At 43.2% G+C, this 9,975-nt stretch overlaps 1 protein-coding gene across 3 annotated transcripts in view; it reads left to right on the top strand.

The window, feature by feature from the left end:
• Window positions 1-924: 924 nt before the first annotated feature.
• IARS1 (isoleucyl-tRNA synthetase 1) overlaps window positions 925-9,975 on the top strand; it is a 119,252-nt gene continuing 110,201 nt past the window's right edge. For all 3 annotated transcript variants that reach the window (XM_049896102.1, XM_049896101.1, XM_049896103.1), the window contains exon 1: window positions 925-1,063. The gene's annotated coding sequence lies outside the window, so the exon portion shown is untranslated. The remainder of the gene's footprint in view (window positions 1,064-9,975) is intronic.

Raw genomic sequence — 9,975 nt, 5'->3', positions numbered from 1 at the left:
ATGTCAGCAGTTTGAATCCACCAGCCGCTTATTGGAAACTTCATGGGGCAGTTCTGTTCTGTTCTGTCCTATAGGGTTGCTATCAGTCGGAACTGACGCCACAGCAACAGGTTTAAAAAAATGTATAGTTAGATGAATTTTGACAAAAGCATATACCTGTGTTACCAACATCCCAATTAAGATGTAGAACATTAGCATCCCTTTCAAATTTCCCTCCACTCATCTTCCCAGTCAATCCTAAATTACCTCACCCACTCAGAACCCCTGCCATCGAATGGATTCCGACTCATAGCGACCCTATACTACAGAGTAGAACTGCCCATAGGGTTTCCAAGGAGCGGCTGGTAGATTCAAACTGTTGACATTTTTGTTAGCAGCCGAGGGATCTAACCAGGGCTCTCGCCCACCCCGAGGTCACCATTATTCTGTTTTCTATCACCGTTAATCATATTGCCTGTTGCAGAGTTTGGAAACCTTGGTGGTGTGGTGGTTAACAGCTACAGCTGCTAACCAAAAGCTCGGCAGTTTGAATCCACCAGGCGCTCCTTGCAAAGTCCGCGGGGCAGTTCTACCTTGTCCTATAGGGTCGCTAGGAGTTGGAATCGACCCCACAGCAACGGTTTTTTTTTTTTTTTTTAAAACGGGTTGTAGAGTTTTATATACACGGAATCATACAGCACGTGCACTTCTGTGTCTAGCTTCCTTTGGTCACCTCTCAGGGTTGTGAGAGTCTTCCTTGTTGTGGTGTGTATCAGTAGCGCGTTCCTTTTTAACGCTGAGCAGCGTTCCTTGACATTCGTACCGCAGTTCCACCATTTGGACAGGTGGGCGTACCCCGGCCACCAAATGACCAATGGGAAGACGGTTTGTTACAGGGTGTCATGCAGCGCCCGGTGATTGGTTGGTGCATAGCAGTCCCTTCCCGTTCACGCAGCGCGGCCTGGGCGTTGCATCATTTCTCCACTCCCTGCTGCAGCGTGGGTCCAGGTTCTTTCTGGAGGCACTCCGACCCGCGGTGCTTGCCCGCCGCAGCCCGTCCCGTCCGGCACTCCTGACTCCTCAGGTACAGCCCTGTCCAGTCCGCGGGGCCTCTTTGCGCCCTTGGGAGGCTTCTGCGCATGGAGAGCGCGAGGCCAGGGTCAAGCATGCACTTCGGCTCCGAGCCGGTAAAACTCGATAAGAAACAGATGTTTCTTCAGGGCTTGCTTTATGTTAGTTGCCTAGAATATTTATTTCCAAAGAGGCATATTGGGAGACAGTCTAGCGTGGCCTTAAAGAACTCGTTACCAGGTACGAGTCCTGACTTGGCTCCTTCATACCAGCGCGGCTTTGAACCCAGTACTGCAGTCTTCATATGTATACAGGGATAATGGGAATACTTAAATTGAGTGGTTATGAGAATTCACTGTGATAAAGCACTTTGGAAATGTGAAGAACATGAGCCAAATTACTTCGAAATCGTGGTATTAAATAAGAACAAATCAAGGCATGGTTCTGTGTCCTAGGCTCCTTTAACTGGCCGGCGTGAACATGCGTTTATTTCTGGGGAGCCCGGATCAGAAGGGAGTAAGGCACTGGCTCCCTGTTCTCAGATCACATACAGAGAATGCAATATTCCATGTGCTGTTGACGTCTGCCCACATCGCTGGGAGCAGAGAGGGGGAAGAAAGTTCTTCACTGGCCCTCCAAGGAGCAGCCATTAGAGTTGGGCCTTGAAGGATGAATAGAATTGGGGGAAAAAGGAGAAGGGAAACCTAACTTGAAAGAAGACCATAACTAAAGTATAGTAGAGTTTGAAAGTACCACCTGGTTATCCAGGAGATGGGGAGTTGCTGTTGTCATTGCAGCTTTGGGTGTTTGTCAGAAGCAGGTGGAAGATGGCGCTTAACTTCCAGCCTTCAGAATTTATGGTTGCCTTTTGAATGAGGTGGTGTTTGAAATGAACCCAGAAGCAAAAACAGGTTTTTAATAAAGTGGGAAAAGTTTACTTTTAGCGTTCAGATATTGCAGAGACCTCAGGGTGGGGATGAAATTAGAGGCAAAGTAATGTAGGGCTTTTTTTGTGTGTGTGTGCTTTAAGTGAAAGTTTACAGATCAAGTCAGTCTCTCATACAAAAATTTATATACACCTTGATATATACTCCTAATTGCTCTCCCCCTATTGAGACAGCACACTCCTTCCCTCCACTCTCTTTTCGTGTCCATTCGGCCAGCTTCTGACCCCCCTGCCCTCTCATCTCCCCTCCAGACAGGAGATGCCAACATAGTCTCACGTGTCTACTTGATCCAAGAAGCTCACTCTTCACCAGTATCGTTTTCTATCCCATTGTCCAGTCCAATCCATGTCTGTAGAGTTGTCTTTGGAAATGGTTCCTGTCGTGGGCAAACAGATGGTCTGGGGACCATGACCACCCGGGTCCTTTTAGTCTTAGTCAGACCATTCAGTCTGGACTTTTTACAAGAATTTGGGGCCTGCATCCCACTGCTCTCCTGCTCCCTCAGCGGTTCTCTGTGGTGTTCCGATTTAGGGCATCTTTAGTAATATGATAGGAGTCCCTGGGTGGCACAGGTGGTTAAATGCTGGACTCTTAACCGAAAGGTTTGTTTTTATTCCGTTTGTTAGGTGCCGTCGAGTTGGTTCCGACTGATTGCGACCCTATGTACAGCAGAACCAGTCCTGTACCATCCTCACAATTGTTGTTATGCTTGAGCCTATTCTTGCAGCCACTGTGTCAATCCATCTTGTTGAGGGTCTTTCTCTTTTTCGCCGACCCTCTACTTTCCCGAGCATGATGTCCTTCTCTAGGGTCTGAGCCCTCCTAATAACATGTCCATACCAGGTCTTGCTATTCTTGCTTCTAAGGAGCATTCTGGTTATACTTCTTCCAAGACAGATTTGTTTCAGTCTGTGGTATATTCAACATTCTTCTACAACACCACAATTCAAAGGCATCAATTTCTCTTTGGTGTTCCATATTCATCTTCCTGCTTTCACATGCATATGAGGCAATTGAAAACACCAGGGCTTGGGTCAGGCGCACCTTAGTCTTCAAGGTGACATCTTTGGTTTTCAACACTTTAAAGAGGCCTTCTGCAGTAGATTTGCTCAATGCAATGCATATTTTGATTTCTTGGCTGCTGCTTCCATGGGTGTTGATTGTGGATCCAATCAAAATGAAATCCTTGGCAACGTCAGTCTTTTCTCCGTTTATCATGATGTTGCTTATTGGTCCAGTTCTGAGGATTTTTGTTTTCTTTACGTCGAGGTATAATCCATACTGAAGGCTGTGGTCTTTGATCTTCATCAGTAAGTGCTTCAAGTCGTCTTTACTTCAGCAAGCAAGGTTGTGTCATCTGCGTAACGCAGGTTGTTAATGAGTCTTCCTCCAATCCTGGTGCCTTGTTCTTCACGTAGTTCAGCTTCTCCGATTATTTGTTCGGCATACCGATTGAATTAAGTGTGGTGAAAGGATACAACCCTAACACACACCCTTCCTGACTTTAAACCATAGAGTATCCCCTTGCCCGGTTTGAACAACTGCCTCTTGATCTATGTACTGGTTCCTTTTGAGTACAATTACGTGTTCTAGAATTCCCATTCTTCGCAATGTTATCCATAATTTGTTATGATACACACAGTTGAATGCCTTTGCATAGTCAATAGAACGTAGGTAAATATCTTTCAGGTATTCTCTGCTTTCAGCCAGATTCCATCTGACATCAGCAATGATATCCCTGCGTTCCTGTCCTCTTCTGAATCCAGCTTGAGTTTCTGGCAGTTCCTTGTTGATATACTGCTGCAACTGCTTTTGAATGATCTTCAGCAAAATTTTACTTCCGTGTGATATTAATGATATTGTTTGATAATTTCCACATTCTGTTGGGTCACCTTTCTTGGGAATAGGCATAAATACGGATCTCTCTCAGTCGGTTGGCCAGGTAGCTGTCTTCCAAATTTCTTGGTATAGACGAGTGAGCACTTCCAGTGCTGCATCCATTTTTTGAAACATCTTAATTGATGTTCCATCAATTCCTGGAGGCTTATTTTTCACCAGTGCCTTCAGTGCAGCTCGTACTTCTTCGTTCACTACCATCATCAGTTCCTGATCGTATACTACCTCCTGAAATGGTTGAACTTCGACCAATTCTTTTTGGTATAGTGACCCTGTGTATTCCTTCCTTCTTCTTTTAATGCTTCCTGAATGAATATTTTCCCTGTAGGATCCTTCAGTATTGTAACTCGAGGCTTGAATTTCTTTCACTTCATTTCAGCTTGAGGAATGCCGAGCAAGGTCTTCTGTTTTGGTTTTCTACCTCCAGGTCTTTGCACGTGTCATTATAGCACTTTGGCTTCTTCAGCTGCCCTTTGGAATCTTCTTTTCAGCTCTTTTACTTCATCATCTCTTCATTTCTCTTTAGCTGATCAACGTTCAAGAGCAAGTCTCAGAATCTCTTCTGACGTCCATTTTGACCTTTATTTCTTTCCCGTCTTCTTAATGACCTCTCTCTTTCTTCATGCGTGATGTCCTCGATGTCATTCCACAGATTGTCTGGTCTTTGGTCATTAGCGTTCAGTGTGTCAGATCCACTCTTGAGATGGTCCCTAAATTCAGCGGGATGTGCTCCAGACCGTATTTTGGTTCTCATGGACTTGTTCTGAGTTTCTCCAGTTTTAACCTGAATTTGCTTATGAGCGATTGATAGTCTGTTTCACAGTCGGCCCCTGGCCTTTTTTTGACTGATGATATAGAACTTTTCCATCGCCTCTTTCCACAGATGTAGCTGATTTGATTCCTGTGTATTCCATCTGGCAAGGTTCGTGTGTGTGGTCGCTGTTAATGTTGGCGGAAAAAGATATCTGCAATGCAGAAGTTGTTCTTGCAGAATTCTGTTATGCAGTCTCTGGCATCGTTTCTATCACCAAGGCCATATTTTCCAACTACAGATCATTCTTTGTTTCCAACTTTCGCGTTCCGATCACCTGTAATTATCAGTGCATCCTGATTGAATGTTCAGTGAGTTTCAGACTGCAGAAATTGGTAAAAATCTTCAATTTCTTCATCTTTGGCTTTAGTGGTTGGTGCGTAAATTTGAGTAATAGTCATGATAACTGGCTTTCCTTGAAGGTGTATAGATATTATCCTGTCACTGACAGCATTGTACTTCAGGATTCATCTTAAAATGTTCTTTTGACTATGAACGCAACACCGTTCTTCAATTTGTCATTCCTGGCATAGTAAACCATATAATTCTCTAAATGGCCAGTACCAGCCCATTTCAGCTCACTAATGCCTAGGATATTAACAGTTTCCGATTTTCCTAGATTTCGTACTTCGTACATTCCATGTTCTGATTATTAATGGATGTTTGTAGCTGTTTCTTCCCCTTTTGAGTCGGGCCACACCAACAAATGAAGGTCTTGAAAGTTTGACTCCATCCATGTCATTAAGGTTGACTCTACTTTGAGGAAGCAGCTCTTCAGTCATATTTTGAATGGCTTCCAACCTGAGGGTCTCATCTTCCTGCACTGTATCACATAATGTTCTGCTATTCATAAGGTTTTCACTGGCTTAATTCTTTTCTGAAGTATACTGCCAGGCCCTTCTTCCTGGTCCATCTTAGTCTGGAAGTTCAGCTGAAACCTGTCTGTTATGGGTGACCATGCTGGTACTTGAACACTGGTGACATAGTTTCCAGCAACACTCAAGCCCCCACAGTACAACAAACGTACAATCGCATAGGGGAACTGACAGGTAGGCAGATCAAACCCACCGAGAAGTGCCTGGAAAGAAAGGCCTTGCAGGTGGCTTCTGAAAGGTCATAACCTTGAAAAGGTTATATAGTGCAGTTCTAGTCTGCACACTGGGGTTGGAATTAGTTTTGTGGTTTTTAATAATATGTAAACTTAAAAAAAAAAAAGAAAAAGAAAAGCAAATACAGGCATACCTTGGAGATATCTCAGGTTTGGTTACAGACCACTGCAATAAAGTGAATATCACAATAAAATGAGTCACAAATTTTTTGGTTTCCCAGTGCATATAAAAGTTACGTTTACACTGTACTGTAGTCTCTGTTAAGTGTGCAATGGCATTGTCTAAAAAAAAATGTACATAAAAAAATACCTTAATTAAAAGATACTTTATTGTTAAAAAATGCACACCATCATCTGAGCCTTCAGCAGGTTGTAATCTTTTTTGCTGGCGGAGGTCTTGCCTTGATGTTGATGGCTGCCAACTGACCACGGTGTTGGTTGCTGAAGGTTGGAGTATTTGTGGCAATGTCTTTTTTTTTTTGGCAGTTTTTTTTTTTTTTTATTGTGCTTTAGGTGAAAGTTTACAGCTCAAGTTAGTTTCTCATACAGAAATTCATATACGCGTTGTTATGTGACCCTAGTTCCTGGTCTGTGGCAATTTATTAAAATAAGACAGTAGTAAAGTTTACCGCATCAATTGACTCTTCCTTTCACAAAAGATTTCTCTGTAGCATGTGATGCTGTTTAATAGTGTTTTATCCACAGTGGAACTCCTTTCAAAATTGGAGTTGATTCTCTCAAACCCTGCTGCCGCTTTGTCAGCTAAGTTTGTGTAGTATTCTAAATCCTTAGTTGTTGTTTCAATGTTCACAGCATTTTCACCAAGAATAGATTCCATCTCAAGAAACCACTTTCTTTGCCCATGCATAGGAAGCAACTCCTCATCTGTTAAAAGTTTATCGTGAGATTGCAGCAGTTCAGTCGTGTCTTCAGTCTCTACTTCTAATAATTCTAGTTCTCTTGCTCTTTGCACCACACCTGCAGTTACTTCCTCACTGAAGTTTTGAACTCCTCAAAGTCATCCATGAGGGTTGGAATCAACTTCTTCCAAACTCCTCTAAGTGTCGATATTTTGACGTCCTCCCATGTTCTTAATGGCATCTAGAATGGTGAATCCTTTCCAGAAGGTTTTCTATTTGCTTTGCCCCGATCCATCAGAGGAATCACTATGTGTGGCAGCTATAATCGTATGAAATGTATTTCTTAAATAATGAGACTTGAAAGTTGAAATTACTCCTTGATCCATGGGCTGCAGAATGGATGTTCTGTTAGCAGGCATGAAAACAACATTAATCTCCTTGTACATCTTCATCAGAACTCTTGGGCGACCTGCTGCATTGTCACTGAGCAGTAATATTCTGAAAGGAGTCTTTTTTTCTGAGCAGCAGGTCTCAACAGTAGGCTTAAAATATTCAGTAAACTATGTTGTAAACAGAAGTGATGTCATCCAGGCTTTGTTGTTCCATTTGTAGAACACAGGCAGAGTAGATTTGGCATAGTTCTTAAGGGCCCTAGGATTTTTGTGATGGTAAATGAGCATTGGCTTCAACTTAGAGTCACCAGCTGCAATAGTGCCTAACAGGAGAGTCAGCCTGTGCTTTGAAGCTTTGAAGCCAGGCATTGACTTCTCTCTAGCTATGAAAGTCCTAGATGGTATCTTCTTCCAGCATAATGCTGTTTCGTCTATATTGAAAATCTGTTGTTGAGTGTAGCCACCTTCATGAATTATTTTAGCTAGATCTTGTGGATAACTTGCTGCAGCTTCTACATCAGCAGGTGCTGCTTCACCTTGCACTTTTATGGAGATAGGTTCTTTCCTTAAACCTCATGCTAGCTTCAAACTTTTCTTCTGCAGTTTCCTTATCTCTCTGAGCCTTCATAGAATTGAGCAGTTGGGGTATTGCTCTGAATTAGGCTTTGGCTTAAGGGAATGTTATGGATGGTTTGATTTTCTATCCAGACCACTAAAACTTTCTCTATATCAGCAGTAAGTCTGTTTTGCTTTCTAATCATTCGTGTGTTCACTGGAATAACTCATCAAGTTGATTCCGACTCATAGCGCCTCTATAGGACAGAGTAGAACTGCCCCATAGGGTTTCCAAGGAGCAGCTGGTGGATTCGAACTGCGAACCTTTTGTTCAGCAGCCCAGCTCTTAACCACTGTACCACCAAGGTTTCCATTCATTGGAATAGCACTTTTAATTTCCCTCAAGATCTTTTCCTTTGGATTCACAACTTGGCTTACTGGCACAGGAAGCCTAGCTTTTGGTCTGCCTTGGTATTCGACATGCCTTCCTCACTAAGCCTAATCATTTTTAGCTTTTGATTTAAAGTGAGAGATATGTGACTCTTCTTTTCACTTGAACACTTAGAGACCACTGTAGGGTTGTTAATTGGGCTAACTTCAATGTTGTTGTGTCTCTAGGAATAGGTACACCCGAGGAGAGGGAGAGAGACGGGAACAGCCGGTTGGTGGAGGAGTTAGAACACATACAACATTTGTCAATTAAGTTTGCCCTCTTAGAGGGGTGTGGTTCGTGGTGCCCCAAAATGATTGTAATATCAAAGATCAGTCATCACAGATCACCATAACATATAGTAATTATGAAAAAGTTTGAAATATTGTTGGAATTACCAAAATGTGACACAGAGACACAAAATGAGCACATGCTATTGGAAAAAATGGCACCGACAGACTTGCTTGATGCAGGATTGCCCCAAACTTTCAATTTGTAAAAAATGCAGTATCTGTGAAGCACAGTAAAGCAAAGTGCAATAAAATGACATATGCCTGTATCAGCAAAATAGTTGGAGATACATCCTCTTTTTAAGTGACTAAAAAGTGAATTATATGGAAGAGAAGGCAGCTAAGTATAGATTTTACTCTTCAAAAGTTTGTGCAAAGATAGGTGGGTGGTGTGGAACTCCCTTGCAGTAAACGATTTGACCTTTGGTCCTGGTTCCGGAGAGCAGGACCACACCTGAGGCCATTGAATCGGGGACTGACCAGACCAAGAGGGACCACCTGGGAGTTGATACTGATTAATCCTCAGGAGGCACGGTGGCATCTATTATGGCCTTAGAAGACAGAGGCTCAGTGGTGCTTCCTGATAGGGCATGGAACCAGTTCTTCCTGGTTCAGTCATGGCCGATAAAGTGAAAGTGTTCTGTTCGACCCAAAATTTTTTAAATGTGAGTGAACCAAAATGATAACCAGAATGGGAATTTTCGTCTTAGAAAACACGGGTAGCATGCACGTCGCATTAGCAACCCAATCTCTTGACCAGCAGAGTCTGCTGCAGAGGTGCCCCACCCAAAGATGGCGGCTGACTGCACCACTGAATGTGTGTCACTCTCCACAGTCCTGCCAGTAATCCTGTCTTCTGTATCAAGCTCCTGAAAGGGCTCTGTACGCCTTTTCTGAGTCTCCCATTCCAGGGCTTTAAGCCCTGCTTCCTGGATGGAGAGAGCCAACATCTGCTTTTAGGAGACTAAGCATGTTCCTGGGGACATGGAAACTCTCCAAGACTCCTCTAGGACCTCACCCTGTGTGTTTATATCTTTTTTTTTTTTCTGCTAGGTTAAAGATAGCCTTTTCCCTGGAGCTTGTGAGTCATTTCAAGGGATTGATTATTGGCCCTAAGAAATAGGAAAGGGGCTGATATCTGCTGACCTAGCCCCAGATGAGTAGAAAGGAGAGAGAAAGGGTTAGATGGAGCAGCTCAGGCCCGAACTGATCAGAGAAGGGATGCAGGAAGCCATTAGCAAGTGGAATGGAATCCATTATCTACCACAGATTTCATGTCAGGTGTTTCCACACTGACAGTGCAATAAAACAAAACCTGTTGCCATCCAGTTGATTTGAACTCATGGTGACCTCATGTCTTACAGAGTAGAACTACTCCATAAGGTTTTCTTGGCTGTAATCTTTACAGCAGCAGATCACCAGGCTTTTCTTCCCTGACGCCACTGGGTGAGTTCATACTACCAACCTTTAGGTTAGTTGTCGATCACAAACCTTGCACCCCCGGGGACCTGATGGTGCAATAGGATATAATTTAGTGACTGGGAAAGGATAATATAGTGGAGTTTGTGGGCAAAATGATAATAATGGTTTACATAGATGGCACTTGATTGCTCTGAACTGTGGTAGCCATTATTTT

This window comes from Elephas maximus, chromosome 9 (genome assembly GCF_024166365.1).
Source record: "Elephas maximus indicus isolate mEleMax1 chromosome 9, mEleMax1 primary haplotype, whole genome shotgun sequence".
In the NCBI taxonomy this organism is placed as follows: Eukaryota; Metazoa; Chordata; class Mammalia; order Proboscidea; family Elephantidae; genus Elephas; species Elephas maximus.
This window is presented reverse-complemented; position numbering and strand designations above follow the sequence as displayed.